Source organism: Narcine bancroftii, chromosome 2, assembly GCF_036971445.1.
Source record: "Narcine bancroftii isolate sNarBan1 chromosome 2, sNarBan1.hap1, whole genome shotgun sequence".
Classification (NCBI taxonomy): domain Eukaryota; kingdom Metazoa; phylum Chordata; class Chondrichthyes; order Torpediniformes; family Narcinidae; genus Narcine; species Narcine bancroftii.
The window spans coordinates 201535592-201560648 of record NC_091470.1 but is presented as its reverse complement, the minus strand read 5'-3'; the positions used below and the strand labels follow the sequence as shown (position 1 = coordinate 201560648).

At 55.4% G+C, this 25057-nt stretch overlaps 1 protein-coding gene across 2 annotated transcripts in view; it reads left to right on the top strand.

Annotated features, from left to right (window-relative positions):
- The first annotated feature begins 19204 nt into the window (after positions 1–19204).
- The window catches only part of LOC138755001 (lysophosphatidic acid receptor 6), a 48379-nt gene continuing 42526 nt past the window's right edge, over positions 19205–25057 (top strand). Inside the window, exon 1 of one of the 2 annotated variants that reach the window (XM_069920121.1) lies at positions 19205–19439. The gene's annotated coding sequence lies outside the window, so the exon portion shown is untranslated. The remainder of the gene's footprint in view (positions 19440–25057) is intronic. The other variant, XM_069920120.1, reaches the window with a different exon arrangement.

Below are 25057 nucleotides of genomic sequence, written 5' to 3'. Positions count from 1 at the left end.
CTCCTTGTCCTCTCCCCTCTCCACTTCCTCTCTAATCCCATCCTCTCCTCTCTGCCCTTCCTCTCTCTCTTCCCCGTCCTCTACTCTCTCACCTTCCTCTCCCCACTCTCCTGTCTTTCTCTCTCCTTCCTCTCCTCTCTCTCCTCACCTTCTTCAGTCCTCTCTCCCCCGTACTCTCCTCTCTCCCCCATCCGCTCCTCTCTATCCATCCTCTCTCTCTACCTATCCTCTCCTCTCTTCTCGTCCTCTCCTCTCTCCACCTTCATCTCTCCTTATCCTCTCCTATCTCCCCTTCCTCCTCTCTCCTCCGTACTATCATCTCTCCCCCATCCTTTCCTCTCCCTCCAGCCTATCCTCACCACCCATCCTCTCCTCTCTACCCCTTACTCACTTCTCTTCCTCTACTCGCTCCCCCGTCCTCTCCTCTCCCCTTCCTCTCTCTCTCCCCTGACTTCTCCTCTCTCCCCGTCCTCTCTCTCTCCCCCATCCTCTCCTCTCTCCCCTACCTCTCTCTCTCTCTCCCCCCGTCATCCCCTCTCCCAGTCCTTTTTACTCTCCCCGTCCACTACTCTCTTCAACATCCTCTCCTCTCTCCCCTTCCCCTCTCTCTCATCCCCTGTCATCCCCTCTCCTCCTTCCTCTTCACTCTCTCCCCCGTCCTCTCGTCTTTCCCCTTCCTCTCTCTCCCCCGTCCTCTCCCCTCTCCCCTTCCTCTCTCTCTTCCCCGTCCTCTGCACTCTCCACTACCTCTCCTCCCTCCCTTTCCTCAACTCTCTCTCTCCCCCGTACTCTCCTCTCCCCTTCCTCTACTCTCTCCTTGTCCTCTCCTCTCTCCTCTTCCTCTCTCCCAATCCTCTCCACTCTCCCCTTCCTCTCTCCCTTCCCCGTACTCTCTCTCTCCACTACCTCTCCTCCCTCCCTTACCTCAACTCTCTCTCTCCCCCGTACTCTCCTCTCTCCCCTTCCTCTCCTCTCTCCACCTCCCTCTCCCCCTCCTCATACTCTCCTCTCTCCTTGTCCTCTCCTCTCTCCTCGTCCTATCCTCACTCCCCTTCTTCTCTCATCCCATCCCCTCCTCTCTCTTTGTCCCCCCCTCACTCCACCTTCATCTCCCCTCTCCTCATCCTCTCGTGTACTCTCTCCCCTTCCTCTCTCCACATCCTCTCCTATCTCGCCTTCCTCCTCTCTCCCCCATCCTCCCCTATCTCCCATTTCCTCTCCCCTCTCCCCATTCCTCTATCTCTCCCCCATCCTCACCTCCCTACCCATCATCTCCTCTCTCCTCCTTCCTCTTCTCTCTCTCCCCATCCTCTCGTCTTTCCCCTTCCTCTCTCTCCTCCTGTCCTCTCCTCTCTCCTTGTCCGCTCGTCTCTCCTTGTCCTCTCCCCTCTCCACTTCCTCTCTAATCCCATCCTCTCCTCTCTGCCCTTCCTCTCTCTCTTCCCCGTCCTCTACTCTCTCACCTTCCTCTCCCCACTCTCCTGTCTTTCTCTCTCCTTCCTCTCCTCTCTCTCCTCACCTTCTTCAGTCCTCTCTCCCCCGTACTCTCCTCTCTCCCCCATCCGCTCCTCTCTATCCATCCTCTCTCTCTACCTATCCTCTCCTCTCTTCTCGTCCTCTCCTCTCTCCACCTTCATCTCTCCTTATCCTCTCCTATCTCCCCTTCCTCCTCTCTCCTCCGTACTATCATCTCTCCCCCATCCTTTCCTCTCCCTCCAGCCTATCCTCACCACCCATCCTCTCCTCTCTACCCCTTACTCACTTCTCTTCCTCTACTCTCTCCCCCGTCCTCTCCTCTCCCCTTCCTCTCTCTCTCCCCTGACTTCTCCTCTCTCCCCGTCCTCTCTCTCTCCCCCATCCTCTCCTCTCTCCCCTACCTCTCTCTCTCTCTCCCCCCGTCATCCCCTCTCCCAGTCCTTTTTACTCTCCCCGTCCACTACTCTCTTCAACATCCTCTCCTCTCTCCCCTTCCCCTCTCTCTCATCCCCTGTCATCCCCTCTCCTCCTTCCTCTTCTCTCTCTCCCCCGTCCTCTCGTCTTTCCCCTTCCTCTCTCTCCCCCGTCCTCTCCCCTCTCCCCTTCCTCTCTCTCTTCCCCGTCCTCTGCACTCTCCACTACCTCTCCTCCCTCCCTTACCTCAACTCTCTCTCTCCCCCGTACTCTCCTCTCTCCCCTTCTTCTCCTCTCTCCACCTCCCTATCCTCTCTCCTCATCCTCTCCTATCTCCCCTTCCTCCACTCTCCCCATCCTCTCCTCTCACCGCTTCATCTCCTCACACCACAGTCCTCTCCTCTCTCTCCTTCCTCTCTCCCACTTCCTCCCCTCTCTCCCCGTTCCTCTCTCCCCCTTCCTCTCTCTCCGTCCTCTACTCTCTCCCCCGTCGTCTCCTCTCTGCCCCTCCCCGTCCTCTGCTCTCTCACCTTCATCTACCCATCTCCTGTCTTTCTCTCTCCTTCCTCTCCTCACTCACCTCACCCTCTTCTGTCCTCTCTCCCCCGTACTCTCCTCTCTCCCCCATCCGCTCCTCTCTATCCATCCTCTCTCTCTACCTATCCTCTCCTCTCTTCTCGTCCTCTCCTCTCTCCACATTCATCTCTCCTTATCCTCTCCTATCTCCCCTTCCTCCTCTCTCCTCCGTACTATCATCTCTCCCCCATCCTTTCCTCTCCCTCCAGCCTATCCTCACCACCCATCCTCTCCTCTCTACCCCTTACTCACTTCTCTTCCTCTACTCTCTCCCCCGTCCTCTCCTCTCCCCTTCCTCTCTCTCTCCCCTGACTTCTCCTCTCTCCCCGTCCTCTCTCTCTCCCCCATCCTCTCCTCTCTCCCCTACCTCTCTCTCTCTCTCCCCCCGTCATCCCCTCTCCCAGTCCTTTTTACTCTCCCCGTCCACTACTCTCTTCAACATCCTCTCCTCTCTCCCCTTCCCCTCTCTCTCATCCCCTGTCATCCCCTCTCCTCCTTCCTCTTCTCTCTCTCCCCCGTCCTCTCGTCTTTCCCCTTCCTCTCTCTCCCCCGTCCTCTCCCCTCTCCCCTTCCTCTCTCTCTTCCCTGTCCTCTGCACTCTCCACTACCTCTCCTCCCTCCCTTACCTCAACTCTCTCTCTCCCCTGTACTCTCCTCTCTCCCCTTCTTCTCCTCTCTCCACCTCCCTATCCTCTCTCCTCATCCTCTCCTATCTCCCCTTCCTCCACTCTCCCCATCCTCTCCTCTCACCGCTTCATCTCCTCACACCACAGTCCTCTCCTCTCTCTCCTTCCTCTCTCCCACTTCCTCCCCTCTCTCCCCGTTCCTCTCTCCCCCTTCCTCTCTCTCCGTCCTCTACTCTCTCCCCCGTCGTCTCCTCTCTGCCCCTCCCCGTCCTCTGCTCTCTCACCTTCATCTACCCATCTCCTGTCTTTCTCTCTCCTTCCTCTCCTCACTCACCTCACCCTCTTCTGTCCTCTCTCCCCCGTACTCTCCTCTCTCCCCCCATCCGCTCCTCTCTATCCATCCTCTCTCACTAGCCGCCCTCTCCTCCCTCCTCGTCCTCTCCTCTCTCCACATTCATCTCTCCTCATCCTCTCCTATCTCCCCTACCTCCTCTCTTCTCCGTACTCTCATCTCTCTCCCCATCCTGTCCTCTCTCTCCAGGCTATCCTCACCACCCATCCTCTCCTCTCTCCCCCTTCCTCACTTCTCTTCCTCTACTCTCTCCCCCGTCCTCTCCTCTCTGCCGTTCCTCTCTCTCTTCCTCGTCCTCTCCCCTCTCCAACTTCCTCTCCTCTCTCCCCCTTACTCCTCGCTCTCCCATCCTCTGTCTCTCCCCGTCCTCTCTCTCCTCCTGTCCTCTCCTCTCTCCTTGTCCGCTCGTCTCTCCTTGTCCTCTCCCCTCTCCACTTCCTCTCTAATCCCATCCTCTCCTCTCTGCCCTTCCTCTCTCTCTTCCCCGTCCTCTACTCTCTCACCTTCCTCTCCCCACTCTCCTGTCTTTCTCTCTCCTTCCTCTCCTCTCTCTCCTCACCTTCTTCAGTCCTCTCTCCCCCGTACTCTCCTCTCTCCCCCATCCGCTGCACTCTCCACTACCTCTCCTCCCTCCCTTACCACAACTCTCTCTCTCCCCCGTACTCTCCTCTCTCCCCTTCTTCTCCTCTCTCTACCTCCCTATCCTCTCTCCTCATCCTCTCCTATCTCCCCTTCCTCCACTCTCCCCATCCTCTCCTCTCACCGCTTCATCTCCTCACACCACAGTCCTCTCCTCTCTCTCCTTCCTCTCTCCCACTTCCTCCCCTCTCTCCCCGTTCCTCTCTCCCCCTTCCTCTCTCTCCGTCCTCTACTCTCTCCCCCGTCGTCTCCTCTCTGCCCCTCCCCGTCCTCTACTCTCTCACCTTCATCTACCCATCTCCTGTCTTTCTCTCTCCTTCCTCTCCTCACTCACCTCACCCTCTTCTGTCCTCTCTCCCCCGTACTCTCCTCTCTCCCCCCATCCGCTCCTCTCTATCCATCCTCTCTCACTAGCCGCCCTCTCCTCCCTCCTCGTCCTCTCCTCTCTCCACATTCATCTCTCCTCATCCTCTCCTATCTCCCCTACCTCCTCTCTTCTCCGTACTCTCATCTCTCTCCCCATCCTGTCCTCTCTCTCCAGGCTATCCTCACCACCCATCCTCTCCTCTCTCCCCCTTCCTCACTTCTCTTCCTCTACTCTCTCCCCCGTCCTCTCCTCTCCCCTTCCTCTCTCTCTCCCCTGACTTCTCCTCTCTCCCCGTCCTCTCTCTCTCCCCCATCCTCTCCTCTCTCCCCTACCTCTCTCTCTCTCTCCCCCCGTCATCCCCTCTCCCAGTCCTTTTTACTCTCCCCGTCCACTACTCTCTTCAACATCCTCTCCTCTCTCCCCTTCCCCTCTCTCTCATCCCCTGTCATCCCCTCTCCTCCTTCCTCTTCTCTCTCTCCCCCGTCCTCTCGTCTTTCCCCTTCCTCTCTCTCCCCCGTCCTCTCCCCTCTCCCCTTCCTCTCTCTCTTCCCCGTCCTCTGCACTCTCCACTACCTCTCCTCCCTCCCTTACCTCAACTCTCTCTCTCCCCCGTACTCTCCTCTCTCCCCTTCTTCTCCTCTCTCTACCTCCCTATCCTCTCTCCTCATCCTCTCCTATCTCCCCTTCCTCCACTCTCCCCATCCTCTCCTCTCACCGCTTCATCTCCTCACACCACAGTCCTCTCCTCTCTCTCCTTCCTCTCTCCCACTTCCTCCCCTCTCTCCCCGTTCCTCTCTCCCCCTTCCTCTCTCTCCGTCCTCTACTCTTTCCCCCGTCGTCTCCTCTCTGCCCCTCCCCGTCCTCTACTCTCTCACCTTCATCTACCCATCTCCTGTCTTTCTCTCTCCTTCCTCTCCTCACTCACCTCACCCTCTTCTGTCCTCTCTCCCCCGTACTCTCCTCTCTCCCCCCATCCGCTCCTCTCTATCCATCCTCTCTCACTAGCCGCCCTCTCCTCCCTCCTCGTCCTCTCCTCTCTCCACATTCATCTCTCCTCATCCTCTCCTATCTCCCCTACCTCCTCTCTTCTCCGTACTCTCATCTCTCTCCCCATCCTGTCCTCTCTCTCCAGGCTATCCTCACCACCCATCCTCTCCTCTCTCCCCCTTCCTCACTTCTCTTCCTCTACTCTCTCCCCCGTCCTCTCCTCTCTGCCGTTCCTCTCTCTCTTCCTCGTCCTCTCCCCTCTCCAACTTCCTCTCCTCTCTCCCCCTTACTCCTCGCTCTCCCATCCTCTGTCTCTCCCCGTCCTCTCCTCTCTCCTCATCCTCTCCTCTCTCCCCCTTCCTCTTCTCTCTCCCCCTTCCTTACCACTGCCTCCTGTCCTCTCTTCCCTCCCCTGTCCTCCCCCTTTCTCCTTTTCCTCTCCTCTCTCCTTCCTCTTTTCTCTCCCCATCATCTCCTCTCTCCCCTTCCTCTCCTCTCTCCACATCCTCTCCTCTCTCTCCCCCTCCCTCTCTCCCCCTCCCTCTCTCTCTGCCGTCCTTACCTCTCTCCCCTGTCCTCTCCTCTCTTTCCCTGTCTCTCCTTTCTCCCCATTCTCTCCTCTTTCCTCGTCCTCTCCTCTCTCCTCGTCTACTCTCTCCCCTTCAACTCCGCTCACCCCGTCCTCTCCTCTCTCCAACTTCCTCTCCTCTCTCCCCCTTACTCCTCGCTCTCCCATCCTCTGTCTCTCCCCGTGCACTCCTCTCTCCCCTTCCTCACCTCTCTCCCCTTCCTCTCCGCTCTTCCCCTGTCCTCTCTTCTCTTCCCCTTTCTCCCCAACCTCTCCTCTCTCCTCTCTCCTCATCCTCTCCTCTCCTCTCCTCTCTCCCACCTTCCTCTCCTCTCTTCTCTTCCTCTCCTCTCTCCCCTTCCTTTCCACTGTCCCCTGTCCTCTCTTCTCTCCCCTGTCCTCCACTTACTCCCCTTCCTCTCCTCTCTCTTCATCCCCTCCTTTCTCCCCTTCTACACTCTCCCCTTCACCTCCGCTCATCCCTGTCCTCTCCTCTCTTCCCCTTACTCCTCTCTCTCCCGTCCTTGGTCTCTCCCCATGCTCTCCTCTCTCCCCCGTCCTCTCCTATCTCCCCCATTCTCTCTCACTCCTTCTATCCTCTACTCTCTCCTCTTCCTTTCTCTCCCCTGACATCTCCTCACTCCCCTTCTACTCTCTCCCCTTCACTCCCGTCCTCTCCTCTCTCCCCATCGTCTCCTCTCTCCCCCTTCCTTTCCTCTCTCCCATCCCTCATCTCTCCCCCTTCCTCTCCTTTCTCCCCCTCCCTCTCTTCTCTTCCCCGTCCTTACCTATTTCCCCTGTCCACTCCACTCTCCCACCGTCCTCTCCTATTTCCCCCATCTTCTACTCTCTCCCCCTTCCTCCTCTCTATCCCCTCTCTCTCCCCATCCTCTCTCTCTCCCCTTCCTCCTCTCTCCCCATCCTCTCTCTCCCTCCATCCTCTCTCCTTTTCCTTTCCGCCTCCCTCTCCTTTCCCTGCCGTCCTTACATCTCTCCCCTGCCCTCTCCTCTCTTCCTTTGTCTCTCCTTTCTCCCCAACCTCTCCTCTCTCCTCGTCCTCTCTTCTCCTCTCACCCACCTTCCTCTCCTCTCTTCTCTTCCTCTCCTCCCTCCCCTTCCTCTCCTCTTTCCCCCTTCCTTACCACTGTCCCCTGTCCTCTATTTTCTCCCCTATCCTTCCCTTCCTCTCCCCTCTCCTCATCCTCTCCTCTCTCCACCTTTTTCTCTCCTCATCCTCTCCTATCTCCCCTTCCTCCTCTCTCCCCATCCTCTCCTCTCTCCGCTTCATCTCCTCTCTGCACTGTCCTCTCCTCTCTCTCCTTCCTCTCTCCCACTTCCTCTCCTCTCTCCCCCTTCTCTCCCCCTTCCTCTCTCCCACCCTCCCCTCTCTCCCCATTCCTCTCTCCCCCTTCCTCTATCTCCGTCCTCTACTCTCTCCCCGTCCTCTCCTCTCTGCCCTTCCCCACCCTCTACTCTCTCACCTTCCTCTCCCCTCTCTCCTGTCTTTCTCTCTCCTTGCTCTCCTCTCTCACCTCACCCTCTTCTGTCCTCTCACCCCTGTACTCTCCTCTCTCCCCCCATCCACTCCTCTCTATCCATCCTCTCTCATTACCCGTCCTCTCCTCTCTCCTCGTCCACTCCTCTCTCCACCTTCATCTCTCCTCATCCTCTCCTATCTCCCCTTCCTCCTCTGTCCTCCATACTCTCTTCTCTCCCCCTATCCTGTCCTCTCTCTCCAGGCTATCCTCACCACCCATCCTCACCTCTCTCCCCCTTCCTCACTTCTCTTCCTCTACTCTCTCCCCCGTCCTCTACTCTCTGCCGTTCCTCTCTCTCTTCCTCGTCCTCTCCTCTCTCCACCTACCTCTCCTCTCTCCACCTACCTCTCCTCTCTCCCCATCCTCTCCTCTCTCCCTCTTCATCTCCTCACTCCACTGTCCTCTCCTCTCTCTCCTTCCTCTCTCCCATTTCCTCTCCTTTCTTCCCCTTCCTCCTCTCTCTCCTCGTCCTCTCCTACCCTCTCTCCCACTCCTCCCCTCTCTCCCCCCCTTCTTTTCCCTCTCCGTCCTCAACTCTCTCCCCCATCCTCTCCACTCTCCCCTTCCTCTCTCCCTTCTCCGTACTCTCACTCTCCCCTTCCTCTCCTCCCTCCCTTTCCTCAACTCTCTCTCTCCCCCGTACTCTCCTCTCTCCCCTTCCTCTCCTCTCTCCACCTTCCTCTCCTCTCACCTCATCCTCTCCTCTTTCCACCTTCCTCTCTCCTCATCCTCTCCTATCTCCCCTTCCTCCTCTCTCCCCATCTTCAACTCTCTCCGCTTCATCTCCTCTCTGCACTGTCCTCTCCTCTCTCCTTCCTCTCTCCCACTTCCTCTCCTCTCTTCCCCTTCCTCCTCTCTCTCCTCATCCTCTGCTATCATCTCTCCCACTTCCTCCCCTCTCTCCCCCTTCTCTCCCCTTCCTCTCTCCCACTTTCTCCCCTCTCTCCCCCTTCCTCTCTCTCCGTCCTCTACTCTCTCCCCCGTCCTCTCCTCTCTGCCCTTCCCCGTCCTCTACTCTCTCACCTTCCTCTCCCCTCTCTCCTGTCTTTCTCTCTCCTTCCTCTCCTCCCTCACACCCTCTTCTGTCTTCTCTCCCCGTACTCTCCTCTCTACCCCCATCCGCTCCTCTCTATCCATCCTCTCTCAGTAGCCGTCCTCTGCTCCCTCCTCGTCCTCTCCTCTCCCCACCTTCATCTCTCTTCATCCTCTCCTATCTCCCCTTCCTCCTCTCTCCTCCGTACTCTCATCTCTCCCCCCATCCTGTCGTCTCTCTCCAGGCTATTCTCACCACCCATCCTCTCCTCTCTCCCCCTTCCTCACTTCTCTTCCTCTACTCTCTACCCCATCCTCTCCTCTCTGCCGTTCCTCTCTCTCTTTCTCGTCCTCTCCTCTCTCCACCTACCTCTCCTCTCTCCACCTCCCTCTCCCCTCTCCTCATCCTCTCCTCTCTTCACCTTTTTCTCTCCTCATCCTCTCCTATCTCCCCTTCCTCCTCTCTCCCCATCCTGTCCTCACTCCGCTTCATCTCCTCTCTGCACTGTCCTCTCCTCTCTCTCCTTCCTCTCTCCCACTTCCTTTCCTCTCTTCCCCTTCCTCCTCTCTCCTCGTCCTCTGCTATCCTCTCTCCCCCTTCCTCATCTCTCTCCCATCCTCTCTCTCTCCCCATCCTCTCTCTCTCCCTCCATCCTCTACTCTCTCCTCTTCCTTTCCCCCTCCCTCCCCTCTGTCATCCTTACCTCTCTCCCCTGTCCTCTCCTCTCTTTCCCTGTCTCTCCTTTCTCCCCAACCTCTCCTCTTTCCTCGTCCTCTGCTCTCCTCTCTCCCCTTCTACTCTCTCCCCTTCAACTCCGCTCACCCCCGTCCTCTCCTCTCTCCAACTTCCTCTCCTCTCTCCTCCTTACTCCTCGCTCTCCCATCCTCTGTCACTCCCCGTGCACTCCTCTCTCCCCTTCCTCACCTCTCTCCCCTTCCTCTCCGCTCTTCCCCTGTCCTCTCCTCTTCCCCTTTCTCCCCAACCTCTCCTCTCTCCTCATCCTCTCCTCTCCTCTCCTCTCTCCCACCTTCCTCTCCCCTCTTCTCTTCCTCTCCTCTCTTCCTCTCCTCTCTCCCCCTTCCTTACCACTGTCCCCTGTCCTCTCTTCTCTCCCCTGTCCTCCACTTGCTCCCCTTCCTCTCCTCTCTCTTCATCCCCTCCTTTCTCCCCTTCTACACTCGCCCCTTCACCTCCGCTCATCCCTGTCCTCTCCTCTCTCCCCCTTACTCCTCTCTCTACCGTCCTTGGTCTCTCCCCATGCTCTCCTCTCTCCCCCGTCATCTCCTATCTCCCCGGTCTCTCTCACTCCCTCTATCCTCTACTCTCTCCTCTTCCTTTCTCTCCCCTGACATCTCCTCACTCCCCTTCTACTCTCTCCCCTTCACCCCCGTCCTCTCCTCTCTCCCCATCGTCTCCTCTCTCCCCCTTCCTTTCCTCTCTCCCGTCCCTCCTCTCTCCCCCTTCCTCTCCTTTCTCACCCTCCCTCTCTTCTCTTCCCCGTCCTTACCTATTTCCCCTGTCCACTCCACTCTCCCACCGTATTCTCCTATCTCCCCCATCTTCTATTCTCTCCCCCTTCCTCCTCTCTATCCCGTCCTCTCTCTCTCCCCATCCTCTCTCTCTCTCCCCTTCCTCCTCTCTCCCCATCCTCTCTCTCTCCCTCCATCCTCTCTCCTTTTCCTTTCCCCCTCCTCTCCTTTCCCTGCCGTCCTTACATCTCTCCCCTGTCCTCTACTCTCTTCCTCTGTCTCTTCTTTCTCCCAAACCTCTCCTCTCTCCTCGTCCTCTCTTCTCCTCTCACCCACCTTCCTCTCCTCTCTTCTCTTCCTCTCCTCTCTCCCCTATCCTCCCCTTCCTCTCCTCTCTCCCACTTCCTCTCCTCTCAACTCATCCCCTCCTCTCTCCCCTTCTTCTCTCTCCCCTTTACCTCCGCTCACTCTTTCCTCTCCTCTCTCTCCATCGTCTCTCTCCCCTTTCCTCTCCTCTCTCCCCATCCTCTCGTCTCTCCCCATCCTCTCCTCCCTCCCTTTCCTTTCCTCCCTCCCCTTCCTCTCTCTCCTCCCATCCTCTCCTCTCTCCTCGTCCTCTCCTCTCTCCACCTACCTCTCCTCTCTCCACCTCCCTCTCCTCTCTCCTCATCCTCTCTCTCCTCCCGTCCTCTCCTATCTCCCCTTGCTCCTCCCTCCCCCCAACCTCTCCCCCTTCCTCTCCTCTCACCCCTTCATCTCCTCTCTCCCCTGTCCTCTCCTCTCTCCCACCTTCCTCCTCTCTCCCCTCGCTCTCCTCTCTCCCCTGTCCTCCCCATCTCCCCTATATCCCACTTACTCTCCCCTCTTCACTTCCTCTTTCTCCCCGTCCTCTCCTCTCTCCGCATCCTTCTCTCTTCCATACCCTCTCTCTCTCTCCATCCTGTCTCTTCCCTTCCCCTCCTCTCTCTCCCCCATCCTCACCTCTCTACCCGACCACTCCTCTCTCCCTTTCTTCTCTCTCCCCCCGTCCTCTCCGCTCTCCTTGTCCTCTCCTCTCTCCTTGTCCTCTCCTCACTCCCCTTCTTCTCTCATCCCGTCCTCTCCTCTCTCTTTGTCCTCTCCTCTCTCCACCTTCATCTCCCCTCTCCTTGTCCTCTCCTCTCCTATCTCCCCTTCCTCTCCTCTCTCCCCATCCTCCCCTATCTTCCACCTCCTCTCCCCTCTCCCCCTTCCTCTCTCTCCCACATCCTCACCTCTATACCCGTCTTCTCCTCTCTCCTCGTCCTCTCCTCTCTCCCCTTCCTCTCTCCACATCCTCTCCTATCTCGCCTTCCTCCTCTCTCCCACATCCTCCCCTATCTCCCACTTCCTCTCCCCTCTCCCCATTCCTCTATCTCTCCCCCATCCTCACCTCTCTAGCATCATCTCCTCTCTCCTCCTTCCTCTTCTCTCTCTCCCCCATTCCTCTCGTCTTTCCCCTTCCTCTCCCTCCTCCCATCCTCTCCTCTTTCCTTGTCCTCTCGTCTCTCCTTGTCCTCTCCTCTCTCCTCTTCCTCTCATCCCGTCCTCTCCTCTCTACTCGTCCTCTCCTCTCTCCCCTTCATCTCCTCTCTCCACCTCCCTCTCCTCTCTACTCATCCTCTCCACCTTCCTCTCTCCTCATCCTCTCCTATCTCCCCTTCCTCCTCTCTCCCCATCCTCTCCTCTCTCCCTCTTCATCTCCTCACTCCACTGTCCTCTCCTCTCTCTCCTTCCTCTCTCCCATTTCCTCTCCTCTCTTCCCCTTCCTCCTCTCTCTCCCCTTCCTCTCTCCCCCTTCCTCTCTCTCTCCATCCTCAACTCTCTCCCCCATCCTCTCCATTCTCCCCTTCCTCTCTGCCTTCCCCATACTCTCTCTCTCCCCTTCCTCTCCTCCCTCCCTTTCCTCAACTCTCTCTCTCCCCTGTACTCTCCTCTCTCCCCTTCCTCTCCTCTCTCCACCTCCCTCTCCCCTCTCCTCATCCTCTCCTCTCTTCACCTTTTTCTCTCCTCATCCTCTCCTATCTCCCCTTCCTCCTCTCTCCCCATCCTGTCCTCACTCCGCTTCATCTCCTCTCTGCACTGTCCTCTCCTCTCTCTCCTTCCTCTCTCCCACTTCCTTTCCTCTCTTCCCCTTCCTCCTCTCTCCTCGTCCTCTGCTATCCTCTCTCCCCCTTCCTCATCTCTCTCCCATCCTCTCTCTCTCCCCATCCTCTCTCTCTCCCTCCATCCTCTACTCTCTCCTCTTCCTTTCCCCCTCCCTCCCCTCTGTCATCCTTACCTCTCTCCCCTGTCCTCTCCTCTCTTTCCCTGTCTCTCCTTTCTCCCCAACCTCTCCTCTTTCCTCGTCCTCTGCTCTCCTCTCTCCCCTTCTACTCTCTCCCCTTCAACTCCGCTCACCCCCGTCCTCTCCTCTCTCCAGCTTCCTCTCCTCTCTCCTCCTTACTCCTCGCTCTCCCATCCTCTGTCACTCCCCGTGCACTCCTCTCTCCCCTTCCTCACCTCTCTCCCCTTCCTCTCTGCTCTTCCCCTGTCCTCTCCTCTCTTCCCCTTTCTCCCCAACCTCTCCTCTCTCCTCATCCTCTCCTCTCCTCTCCTCTCTCCCACCTTCCTCTCCTCTCTTCTCTTCCTCTCCTCTCTTCCTCTCCTCTCTCCCCCTTCCTTACCACTGTCCCCTGTCCTCTCTTCTCTCCCCTGTCCTCCACTTGCTCCCATTCCTCTCCTCTCTCTTCATCCCCTCCTTTCTCCCCTTCTACACTCTCCCCTTCACCTCCGCTCATCCCTGTCCTCTCCTCTCTCCCCCTTACTCCTCTCTCTCCCGTCCTTGGGTTCTCCCCATGCTCTCCTCTCTCCCCCGTCATCTCCTATCTCCCCGTTCTCTCTCACTCCCTCTATCCTCTACTCTCTCCTCTTCCTTTCTCTCCCCTGACATCTCCTCACTCCCCTTCTACTCTCTCCCCTTCACCCCCGTCCTCTCCTCTCTCCCCATCGTCTCCTCTCTCCCCCTTCCTTTCCTCTCTCCCGTCCCTCCTCTCTCCCCCTTCCTCTCCTTTCTCACCCTCCCTCTCTTCTCTTCCCCGTCCTTACCTATTTCCCCTGTCCACTCCACTCTCCCACCGTATTCTCCTATCTCCCCCATCTTCTATTCTCTCCCCCTTCCTCCTCTCTATCCCGTCCTCTCTCTCTCCCCATCCTTCTCTCTCTCCCCTTCCTCCTCTCTCCCCATCCTCTCTCTCTCCCTCCATCCTCTCTCCTTTTCCTTTCCCCCTCCTCTCCTTTCCCTGCCGTCCTTACATCTCTCCCCTGTCCTCTCCTCTCTTCCTCTGTCTCTTCTTTCTCCCAAACCTCTCCTCTCTCCTCATCCTCTCTTCTCCTCTCACCCACCTTCCTCTCCTCTCTTCTCTTCCTCTCCTCTCTCCCCTATCCTCTCCTCTCTCCCCCTTCTTCCTCTCTCCCGTCCTCTCTCTCTTCCTCTCTCTCTCTCACCCCTTTCCTTCCCTCTCTCCCTTTCCTCTCCTCTCTACCCGTCCTCTCCTCTCTCCTCGTCCTCTCCTCTCTCCACCTTCATCTCTCCTCATCCTCTCCTATCTCCCGTTCCTCCTCTCTCCTCCGTCCTCTCCTCTCTCCCCATCCTCTCCTCCCTCCCTTTCCTCTCCTCTCTCTCTCCCCCCATCCCCTCCTCTCTCCTCGTCCTCTCCTCTCTCCACCTTCATCTCTCCTCATTCTCTCCTATCTCCCCCTTCCTCTCCTCTCTCCCCATCCTCTCCTCCCTCCCTTTCCTCTCCTCTCTCTCTCCCCCATCCTCTCCTCTCTCCACCTTCCTCTCCTCTCTCCTCGTCCTCTCCCATTCCTCTCCTCTCTCCACCTCCCTCTCCTCTCTCCACCTCCCTCTCCTCTCTCCTTATCCTCTCCTCTCTCCACCTTCTTCTCTCTCCCCCGTCCTCTCCTCTCTCCCCCTCCTCTCTCTTCCCTTCTTCTCCTCCATCCCATCCTCTCCTCTCTCCCCCTCCTCTTCACTCCCCACCTATTCTCTCTGCCCCTCCTCTCTTCTCTCCCCTACTCTCTCCTCTTTCCCCATCCTCTCCTCTCCTCTCTCCCCGTCCTCTCCTCTACTCTCTCCCCCCTTTCCCTCCGCTCTCCCCTTCCTCCTCTCTCCCCTGTCCTCTCCTCTCTCCCCCTTCTTCCTCTCTCCCCACTTCCTCTCCTCTCTCCCCCTTCCTCTCTCTCCCCACTTCCTCTCCTCTCTCCCCTTCCTCTCTCTCTCTCACCCCTTTCCTTCCCTCTCTCCCTTTCCTCTCCTCTCTCCCCCTTCCTCTCTCTCCCCACTTCCTCTCCTCTCTCCCCCTTCCTCTCTCTCCCCACTTCCTCTCCTCTCTCCCCTTCCTCTCTCTCTTCCCCATCCTCTCTCCTCCTTCCTCCCTCTCTCTATCTCTCCTTCTCCTCTCTGTTTCACTCTCCCTACCCCCTCCCCCCTCCCGTGATAATAGTATATACTGTTTCTGCTCTCTGTGTGAGTTGCTGGCCCGCCCACTGATGCTTGATCCCCTGTAATCTGGCCATAAATGTCGACATCTCTGCTCCTTCCATTCATTGGAACAACATGGGCCAGCCTAAATATAATGTGTATTAAAGCTTCTCAGTTCCTCACTCAGTCTTTGGTGTCATTGATAGAGTGTATCACCTCCACCCCCATCTCCCACTCTCTCTCTCTCTCTCTCTCTCTCCACTTGCACCTTCACCTCCTCCGCCAACATTGAGGTCCCAATCCTTCCAAGTGAACCATCTGTCGCATCTGGTGCTCCCGTTGTGGCCTCGTCTCCATCAAAGAGTCTGGGTGCAGGTTGAGAGATCGCTTTGTTGAGCCCTGCCTGCTGCAATAGATGAATCTCCCAGGGGCCGCCCCCCCATTTCAAATTCCCATCCCATTCTCTTGCCGAATTGGGCCCCCGCCAACCGGATGGCATTAACTTCGACTTCTCCGGTTTCTGCTAGAGACCATCACCCTTCCCCCCCCACCCCCCCAGCTTCCTCCCGATCCCCATGTCTCTCTCTCTCTCTCTCTCTCTCTCTCTCTCTCCCTATCTCCCTTTCATTCCCTTATTACAGAGCCTCCACCCCCCTCCCATGATCAAACCTCACCTTTCCACTCACGTCTGCCCATAACATGTCCAATAATCACCCATTGCCTTTCGGCATCCCCTCCTTCCCCCAGCCTTTTTATACAGATGCCCGTTGCCCTTGTGCTCAGACCCTGATGGGGCCTCAGGCACGAAACGTCTGTAATATATCTTCACCTCCTGTGGACACTGCGAGACCGGCAGTTCCTCCAGAATTTGATATTGCTACATTATTCTGCCCCAATTAACTCAGGTGACCAAGATCCATTTGTAACCTCAATTGATTTTTTTCACTGTCCATTAAGCCACAAATGATGATGCCAAATCCAACCTCACCAACCACACATCGGTGGTCCAATATCAGCAGAAACAAAGTGTCCTTGAACTGGGCAGTTCGAGCGATTACTTCCTCTGTCCACACTGACCACCAGTGGGGAAATCCCTCTGTCCACACTGACAGCCAGGAGGGAATCCCACTGTCCACACTGTCTACCAGGGCGTTATCTCTGTCCACACTGACCATCAGTGGGGGAATCCTTCTGACCGTACTGACTGCCAGGGGGTATCTCTGTCCATACTGACCACCAGCGGGGGAATCCTTCTGTCCGTACTGACTGCCAGGAGGGAATCCCACTGTCCACATTGTCTACCAGGGCATTATCTCTGTCCTCACTGTCCACCAGGGGGTATCTCTGTCCATACTCTCCACCAGCGGGGGAAATCCCTCTGTCCACACTGACTGCCGGGGGGAATCCCGCTGTCCACACTGTCTACCCCCTGTCTACCCCCTGTCTACTAGGGCATTATTTATGTCCACACTGACCACCAGTGGGGGAATCCCTCTGTCCACACTGACTGCCAGGGGGGAATCCCGCTGTCCACACTGTCTACCCCCTGTCTACCCCCTGTCTACTAGGGCATTATTTATGTCCACACTGACCACCAGTGGGGGAATCCCTCTGTCCACACTGACCACCAGGGTTGAGATATCACTCTTGCAATTTGCTGATCAGTGATTGGTTACACTGTTCCTGTGGGACATTGTGTGCAGTTCTGGTCACCAAACTACAGGAAGGATATCGATAAGATTGATAGAGTGCAGAGAAGATTTTCGAGGATGTTGTCGGGTCTTCAAGAACTGAGTTACAGGGAAATATTCAACAGGTTAGGATTCTATTGCTTGGAGCGTAAAAGAGGAGGGGAGATTTGATCGAGGTTTACCAAGATTATGAGGGGGACATACAGAGTGGATGCGAGGAGGCTCTTTCCACTTAGATTAGGAGAGATAAATACGAGAGGACATGGCTTTGGAGTGAAAGGAGAAGGTTTAGGAGGAACTTTTTCACTCAGAGAATGGAGGGAGCGTGGAACGAGCTGCCATCTGCTGTGGTAAACATGGGCTTGCTCTTAAATTTTAAAAATTGGATAGGCACATGGATGGGAGGGGCCCAGAGGGTTATGGAACAGGTGCAGGTCAGTGAGATGATCAGAATGATGTTTCAGCACAGACTAGAAGGGCTGAATGGCCTGTTTTCTATGCTGTAGTGTTCCATGGTTCCATTTACTGTGGGAGTTTGGCAGCGTACGAGGCCATGACCAGGAGTGGGGCGCAGATTTGAAAGGGGTGGCCACTGGGAGAGTGAAAGTGCTCGGCGAGGCGATCTCCCAGTGGCCACCCCCCCAGGCTTACCAGAGACCACAATGGGAGATCCAGATGCCGTAGACGACTCCTGCAGATACATAAGTGAAATGTGAAGGAGGGGATGAGGGAGAAGGTGTGGGCACAAATGTGGCATCTCCTGCAGTCACAGGGGTAGGTCCCAAGGGGCCGATTGGTGGGGAGAGAGGAGTGGGAGGTTAAAGATAAAGGCCAACAAAATGGGGAAGTGCTTAACTGGGGAAGGGGATGAGGCAGGAACTAGCGAAAGTAAATTGGAAACAGATCTTCAATGGTGTAAGCACAAAAGTAATGTGGGGGAAGTTTAGGGGCCTCTTGTGTGGGGTTCAGGATCTTTAAAAATGACCTGGATGAAGAGGCGGAAGATGGGTCAGTAAGTTTGTGGATGGCATGAAGGTTGGAGGAGTCATGGACGGAGCTGAAGGTTGTCGAAGGTCACAAGAGGATATCGACAGGATGCAGAGTTGGGCGGAGAAGTAGCCGATGGAGTTCAATCTGGTTAAGTGTGAGGTGATGCATTTTGAAAGGACAAACCAGGAGGCTGAGACCAGGGTTAATGGTCGGTTTCTTAAGAGTGCGGATGAACAGAGAGACCTTGGGGACCAAATCCCTACATCCCTCAAGGTCGCTGCGCAAGTTGATAGGAAATTTAAAAAGGCCTATGGGATGCTGGGCTTCATTAGTCAGGGGTAGAAACATGACAAATCTCTGATGAGACCACATTTAGATATTGTGTTCAGTTCTGGTCACCTCATTATAGGAAGGATGTGGAAGCTACGGAGAGGATGCAGAGGATGTTGCCTGGATTGGGAAACAATTCTAATGAACTAAGGTTCACAGAGCTGGGACTTTTCTCTTTGGAACGCAGAAGGATGAGAGGAGACTGGATCGAGGTCTCAAGATTCTGAGGGGCATGGACAGGGTGGACGGCCAGCACCTGATTCCCAGGGTAGGATCAGCAAACACCAGAGGACGTCTGTACAAGGTGAAGGGAGGGAAGTTGAGGGGAGACGTCAGGGGTAAGTTTTTAACACAGAGTGTTGTGGGGGCCTGGAATGCCTGGGTTGGTGGTGGAGGCTAGAACATTGGGGGCATTGAAGAGACAGGCTCACGGATGGAAGGTTACAGAGTAGGGTGGGTTTAGTAATTTTTTTAAAGGAATATATGGGTCGGCAGAACATTGCGGGGAAAAGGGCTTTAGTGTTCTACGAGTTGGCCTTGAGGGCAGCTTCTTGAGTGCCCACGAGGGGATCAGCTGTACTGGGATAGGTGAGGGAACAGTGATCACAATATGAATGAGATGAATTTGAGATTTAACGTGGGTAAACTAAAGGCCCCTTTTCCCACTGGCATCCCAGTTAACCGGCCATGCAGGGTCCCAGGATAGGAAGTCCTCTGAGCCATTTCCACTGGGCCACCCTTAACTGGTGCTTTTCCACTGAACACACATCCCTGGGGATCGGAGTGTTCTACCTTCAACTGGGAATGGGAGACTTCCTGCTGTCCCTTTTCCACTGGTCTTTATCAGCATGCCGGCATCAGCAAACGCCGGGTATACGTGTAGGCGGGCGATCCCCAGTGCAAAATGGTGTCATTTGACGCAAGCGTTTGGACAGTGCTCCTTTTCCACTGGATCCTGTCCCAGGAAATTCCCGGTTAATTCCTGGGACAGGGAGCCAGTGGGAAAAAGGGCTTGTGTCAGATGTGTCGGTGTTTCAGTGGGGTGAAGGGGCGCGAGGGAGGAAGTGTCCACAGTAAGTTGGAAGGGGCGCGAGGAGAGCAGCAGTGGGTGGGGTTTCTGCGAGAAATGGAGAAGGTAAATATGGACCGAGACAAGGGGAAAGTGTCACGACTGTGGCCGATGAGGGGAGTCAAAGCAAAAGAGAGGGCACAAAAGGAAGGAAGAATTAGTGGGAAGATCGAGGATTGGGAAGTTTAATCAAACTAGCAGAAGGTAACTCAAAAACTCATAAAGGGGGGAAAGACAAGGTTTGAAAGTTGGCTCAAACTGGATCTGAAAAGTATATAAAGAGAGTTGATATAGGACCACGAGAAAATGATGCTGGATTTTGGGAGATGAGGAGACGAAGGAAGAACTGAATGAGGATTTTGCATCAATCTTCAATATGGAAGACACTAGCAGTGTCCACAGGGAGTGAGGGCAGGTCCTACCTTAAGGGAGAAGGTGCTGAATGGTCTCAGGGTGGATAGGAGACGGTCACTTCCCGTCCCACGATGTGGGGACAGCAGAGACCACCCCCCCCCCCACCCTGAGGTTCGGAGGTGGAGACAACACACTCCACGGAGCGGAGATGAGATCACCCCGCCCACACCCTGCGGAGATGGTCAGGGACCACCCACCCTATGATCCAGAGATGAAGATCTTGCACCCTGCCCTCTAGGCGACACCCGCCTGCGCTCAGCAAGTCGCAGTCAATCTTGCGTTGCTTCCTGAATCATACTCAAGATGTTTCCTGTGAGCTGACACATCACCTGGAACGCTGCCTGCTGTTAAGATCTCCGTCCCCGCCGCCAGCCTGATTGGGGCCGCGCAGGATAGGCTGGGGGAGCACTGTTTGAGGTAAGATGAGGACATTTCTCCTCTCACCTGTTCCTGGAAACCCCGGCTCAATCGCACCTGGGAGTTCGGATGATTTGAATGTGTCATCCGGTAACTTGCTGAATCAGCATCTTTTCACCATTTCACACAGAATTGTGAGAAAATCGGCTCCATATGGGCATCCTTCCTGACCACCGGAATCTGGGTTTTGCAAGACGTGTCGCGCCCAAGCCAGCCAGCCACCCACTGGGCCACACAGTCCCTGAGGATGGGCAGTAGAGACCAGACTTGGGTGGGCTCCAGGGAGGGAGTCAAGGACCCTGGCTGGGGTGGTCCGGGAGGGAACGCAGGCTCCATAGGAAGAGAACAGTCATTTCAGATCCAAATGGTTGCCCCCTCTCAGTCAGTCAGGGTCAGAGTTCGAACGGCACTCTCTCTCTCTCTCTCTCTCTCTCTCTCTCTCTCTCTCTCTCTCTCTCTCCCTCTCTCTCCCCCTCTCTCTCTCTCTCTCCTTGCCAAAGGTCAGACGTCGGGGTTAAACAACAGTCCCTGACCCCTCTTGACAGTGACAGACAGGATCAAAGCATGAGTCCCGTCAACACAGGCAGGGATGGAGCCGATGATGGATTTAGCAAAAGCAAGTCTGCAGGGGCCCCAAAAATATGTTGGTATACATAAAAAACTAGGTTAAAAATCACATTTAAATTTTGTGGCCAGGTTATACAAGATGATCATCTATGATAGAAACTAAGTCAACACAATGATAAATATGTAAAAAATAAATGAATTAATTTGAAAATAATTTGAATTGGAATTTATTTAACGAGGGCCCCCCAGGTTTTCCACAGCTGAGGGCCTCGCCACATTGAAGTCGGGCACTGGTTGGCGGACTCACCACTGTCAGATAAGGGTCACAGGTCAGGATTGAACAGTGGACTCTGCACCATCCGTGCAGACGCTGCCAGGGTCAAAGGTCACCATTTGGGGACAAAGACCAGTACCAGCTCCGCTCCACAGACAGGGTGAAAGGTCGAAATCCCATTTCAAACCTCCTGAAAGATGCAGTCAGGGTTAAAACGTCTTCGGCCACTTTCCCCAAACAAGGACAGGGTCGGAGGTCAGACCTTAGTCTCTGCAACTGTCACCACCGGCCTGACGTCACTGACACACCACTCGCCACCTTGACATCACTCAGATATCACTCCCCACCCGGACACCATTCCATACCGCGACATCACTCTGTACCCCAACATCACTCCCCACCTGACACCACTCCCCACCCGGACACCACTCCATACCCCAACATCACTCCCCACCTGACATCACTCCCCAACCCGACTCAACTCCGTACCCCAACATCACTCCCCACCCCGACACTACTCCCTACCGCAACATCACTCCCCACCCCGACATCATTCCCCACCCGGCCACCACTCCGTACCCCAACATCACTCCCCACCCGACATCACTCCCCAACCCGACACAATTCCCCACCCCTAAATTTCTCCCCACCTGATATCACTCCATACACTGACATCATTCCCCACTCTGACATCACTCCCCACCACAACACCACTACCACTTCGACATCACATCCCATCCGACACCACTCCCCACCCCGACTTCACATCCCACCCGACACCACTCTCCACCCGACATCACTCCCCACCCGACATCACTCCCTACCCCGCCACCACTCCCCACCCCAACACCACTCCCCACCCCAACCCCACACCCAGCCCGACATCATTCCAAAGCCCGACCACTCCCCTCCGCAACATAACTCCATAGCTCGTCACCACTCCCCAACCCTACACCACTCCCCACCCAGATATCACTCCCCACCCCGACATCACTCCCCACCACGACATAACTCTGTACCCCGGCATCACGTACCCCGGCATCACTTCCCCCAAGACATCAATCTCCACCCGATACCACTCCCCAACCCAACACAACTCCCTACCAAAACATAACTCACAGATCACTCCACACCCTGACACCAATTCCCACCCCGACATCAATGCCCACCCCGACACCACTGCACACCTTGACATCACTCCCCAACCCAACACCACTCCCAAACCTGACATCACTCCCCACCCGACACCACTTCCACCCCGACATCACTCCAAACCCGGACACCACTCCCAACACCAATATCACTCCCCATCTGACAACAATCCCCACCCCGACAACACTCCCCACCCCGACATCACTCCGCAACCCAACACCACTCCCCACCCCGACACAGCTCTCCATCCGACATCATTCCCAACCCAACATCTCCCCACCCCGACATAACTCCACACCCTGACACCACTCCCAACTCCAACATCACTCCCGACCCGTCACCACTCCCCACCAACTTCACTCCCCATCTGACAACAGCCACCACCCTGACACTACTCGCTGCCCTGACATCATTCCCCAACATGACATCAGTCCCGAGCTCGACATTACTTCCCACCTGACACGACTCCCTACTCCAACCCCACTCCCCATCCCGACACCACTTCCCACCCCTAAATCTCTCACCACCCGATTTCACTCCACACACTTACACCACACCCCACCCCGACACCACTCCACACCTTGACATAACTCCCCACCCCGACACCACTCCCCACCCGACATCTCTCCCGACCTCGACACCTCTCCTGACCTCGACACCACTCCCCAACCCGATATCACTCCCACTCTGACACTTCTCCCCACCCTGACATCACTCACTAACCGAGACCACTCCCCACCCGGACACCACTCTCCACCCCGACATCACTCACATATCACTTTCCACCCCAAGACCACTGTCCACGCCGACATCACTCCCGACCCCAACTTCACTCTGTACCCTGACATCACTCCCCACCACTACATCACTCCCCACCCGACACCACTCCACACCTCGACACCACTCCCCACCCCGACATCACTCATATATCACTCCCCTCTGCGACGCCACACCCCACCCCGACTCCACTCCTCCCCATCCCAAATTCACTCCACACCCTGACATCACTCCCCACACTGACATCACTCCCCACCACGACACTACTCCCACCCCGACACCTCTCGCCATCTGGACACCACTCCCCACCCCGACATCACTCCAAACCCTGACATCACTCCCCACCCTGACATCACTCCCCACCCAACATTGCTCCCCACCCCAACACGACTCCCCATTCTGACACCACTCCTCACCCCTAAATCTCTCCCCACCCGATATCACTCCATACCCTTACATCACAACCCACCGCGACACCACTCCCCACCCCGACATAACTCCACATCCCAACATAACTCCACACCCCAACACCACTCCCCACCCTGACATCACTCCGCTCACTAACATAACTCCGTACCTTGACATCACTCCTCACCACGACATCACTCCCCACCTGACACCACTCTCCACCCTGACATAACTCCACACCCCAACATAACTCCCCACCTCGACACCACTCCCCATGGCGACACCACTCCCCACCCCGACACCACTCCCGACCCGACACCACTCCACACCCCGACACCACTCTCCACCCCGACATCACTCATATCACTCCCCACCCCAAGACCACTGGCCATGCCAACATCAGTCCTCACCTCGACACCACTCCCCACCCTGACACTACTCCCTACCTGACATCACTCCCGACCTCGACCTCACTCCACACCCCGACACCACTCCCCACCCCAAAATTCTGATGTTCTGTTTAATAGTCCAGCTCAAACCGTTGCTTTAGATGGGATGTGGTTGGAAAGAGAAAGTTTGAAAGCCTCTCTTTTAATCATCCCTCATTGACTCATTATGTGCACCATTTCAGATCTCCAAAGGAAATCTTTTTCATAAGCAAAATATTTCAGTCACGATCATGTCTAGGGCAGATTCTTAACTTTCCTTCCCAACCACATTCCACCTTAAGCAATTCCTGACTAATCACAGAATCCCGATGACATTGGGATTAGTTAAAGTGGGACGTGACTGGAAAGAGAAAGTTTGAGAACCCCTGCTCTAAACCTTTTCCCTTTCACCCTTAACTCACGTCCTCTGGTTTGTATCTTGCCCACCCTCATGATGTTCTGGTTACTGTTCAAATCAAGTTTATTGTCATCTGATTGCACAAGTACAACCTGACGAAACCGTGTTCTCCGGTCCTCTGTGTAAAAACGTGCAATCACACACCCAGACATAACACACACACAGACAAACAATGCATACGCAGGACAAGTCTTTGTATATAAAATTAAATATTGCTTTGTAAATACGAAAGTCTCAGACGGTCAGTGTGAGTGATTCCTTTGGTCATCCAGCGTTCTCACTGCCCACGGGAAGAAGCTGTTCCTCAGCCTGATGGTACTGGCTCTGATCCTCCTGGATCTCTTCCCCTGACGCGAGCAGCTAAAAGATGCTGTGTGCAGGTGTGCAAGTGGTCCTCAATGATTCTGCGCACCAACTTCAGACAACGATCCCGGTCGAGACCCAAGTGATCCTCTCTGCCGCTCTTCTGGTCCTGTGAATTGACCTCCGATCTACTTCTCTGCAGCAACCGGACCAAAATTGTGACACAGCCCGGACAGGACACTCTCGACAGAGCTCCTACAGAAGGTCGGCATAATGATGGCCGGTAGCCTTGCCCGTTTCAGTCTACTCAGGAAGTTCAGTCAAGCACATTTCTCAATGATGATAGACTATGTAGAATATAGAACATAGACACTCTAGCTCAGAACTGGCCCTTCAGCCCTCAATGACGTGCCAACCTATATATACCTACCAAAAAATACTAAACCCTTCCAACTTTGTAACCTATTTTTCCTCCATCCATCTGCCTGTCCAAGAGTCTCTTAAATGTCCCCAATGTTCCAGGCTCCACCACCATCCCTGGCGAGGCGTTCCAGGCCCCCACAAATCAGTACCCCTGACATCTCCCCTAAACAGCCCTCCCTTCACTCTGTACGGACGTCCTCTGCTGCTTGCTGACCCTGCCCTGGGAAGCAGGTGCTGGCAATCTGCCCTATCCACACCTCTCAGAATCTTGTTGACCTTGATCAAGTCTCCTCTCATCCTCCTCGCTCCAAAGAGGGAAGTCCTAGCTCTGCTAACCTGGCCTTATTAGACAAGTTCTCCAATCCAGGCAACATCCTCTGCACCCTCTTCGTAGCTTCCACATCCTTCCTATAATGAGGTGACAGAACTGAACACGATACTCAAGGTGTCGCATCACCGGAAATTTGTAGAGTTACAATATAATCTCTCTACTCCTGAAACTCAATCCCCCGACTAATGATGTTCTGGTTACTGGTCCTGCTCGTTACCCACTGATTTTCCAGTTATTAGTCCTGCCCATTACCCGGTGATGTTCTGGGTACGAGTCCTGCTCGTTAACCGGCGATGTTCTGGTTACTGTATTACGGGGTCCAGAGGACCCCCAAAACCAGCAGCAATAGATATGCACCACAACACAGGGTCACTTAAACAAAAGTAGTTTTTAATTATATTTGAACAAGAAAACAAAATTAAACTTTAACTTATTACTTAACCTACTTACCTAACCTACCCTACCCACTTAATCTCCCCTCTAATACTACAAGCAGGTGTATGTAATGTATATTTAAGATTAGAAAAGTTCTTTGGA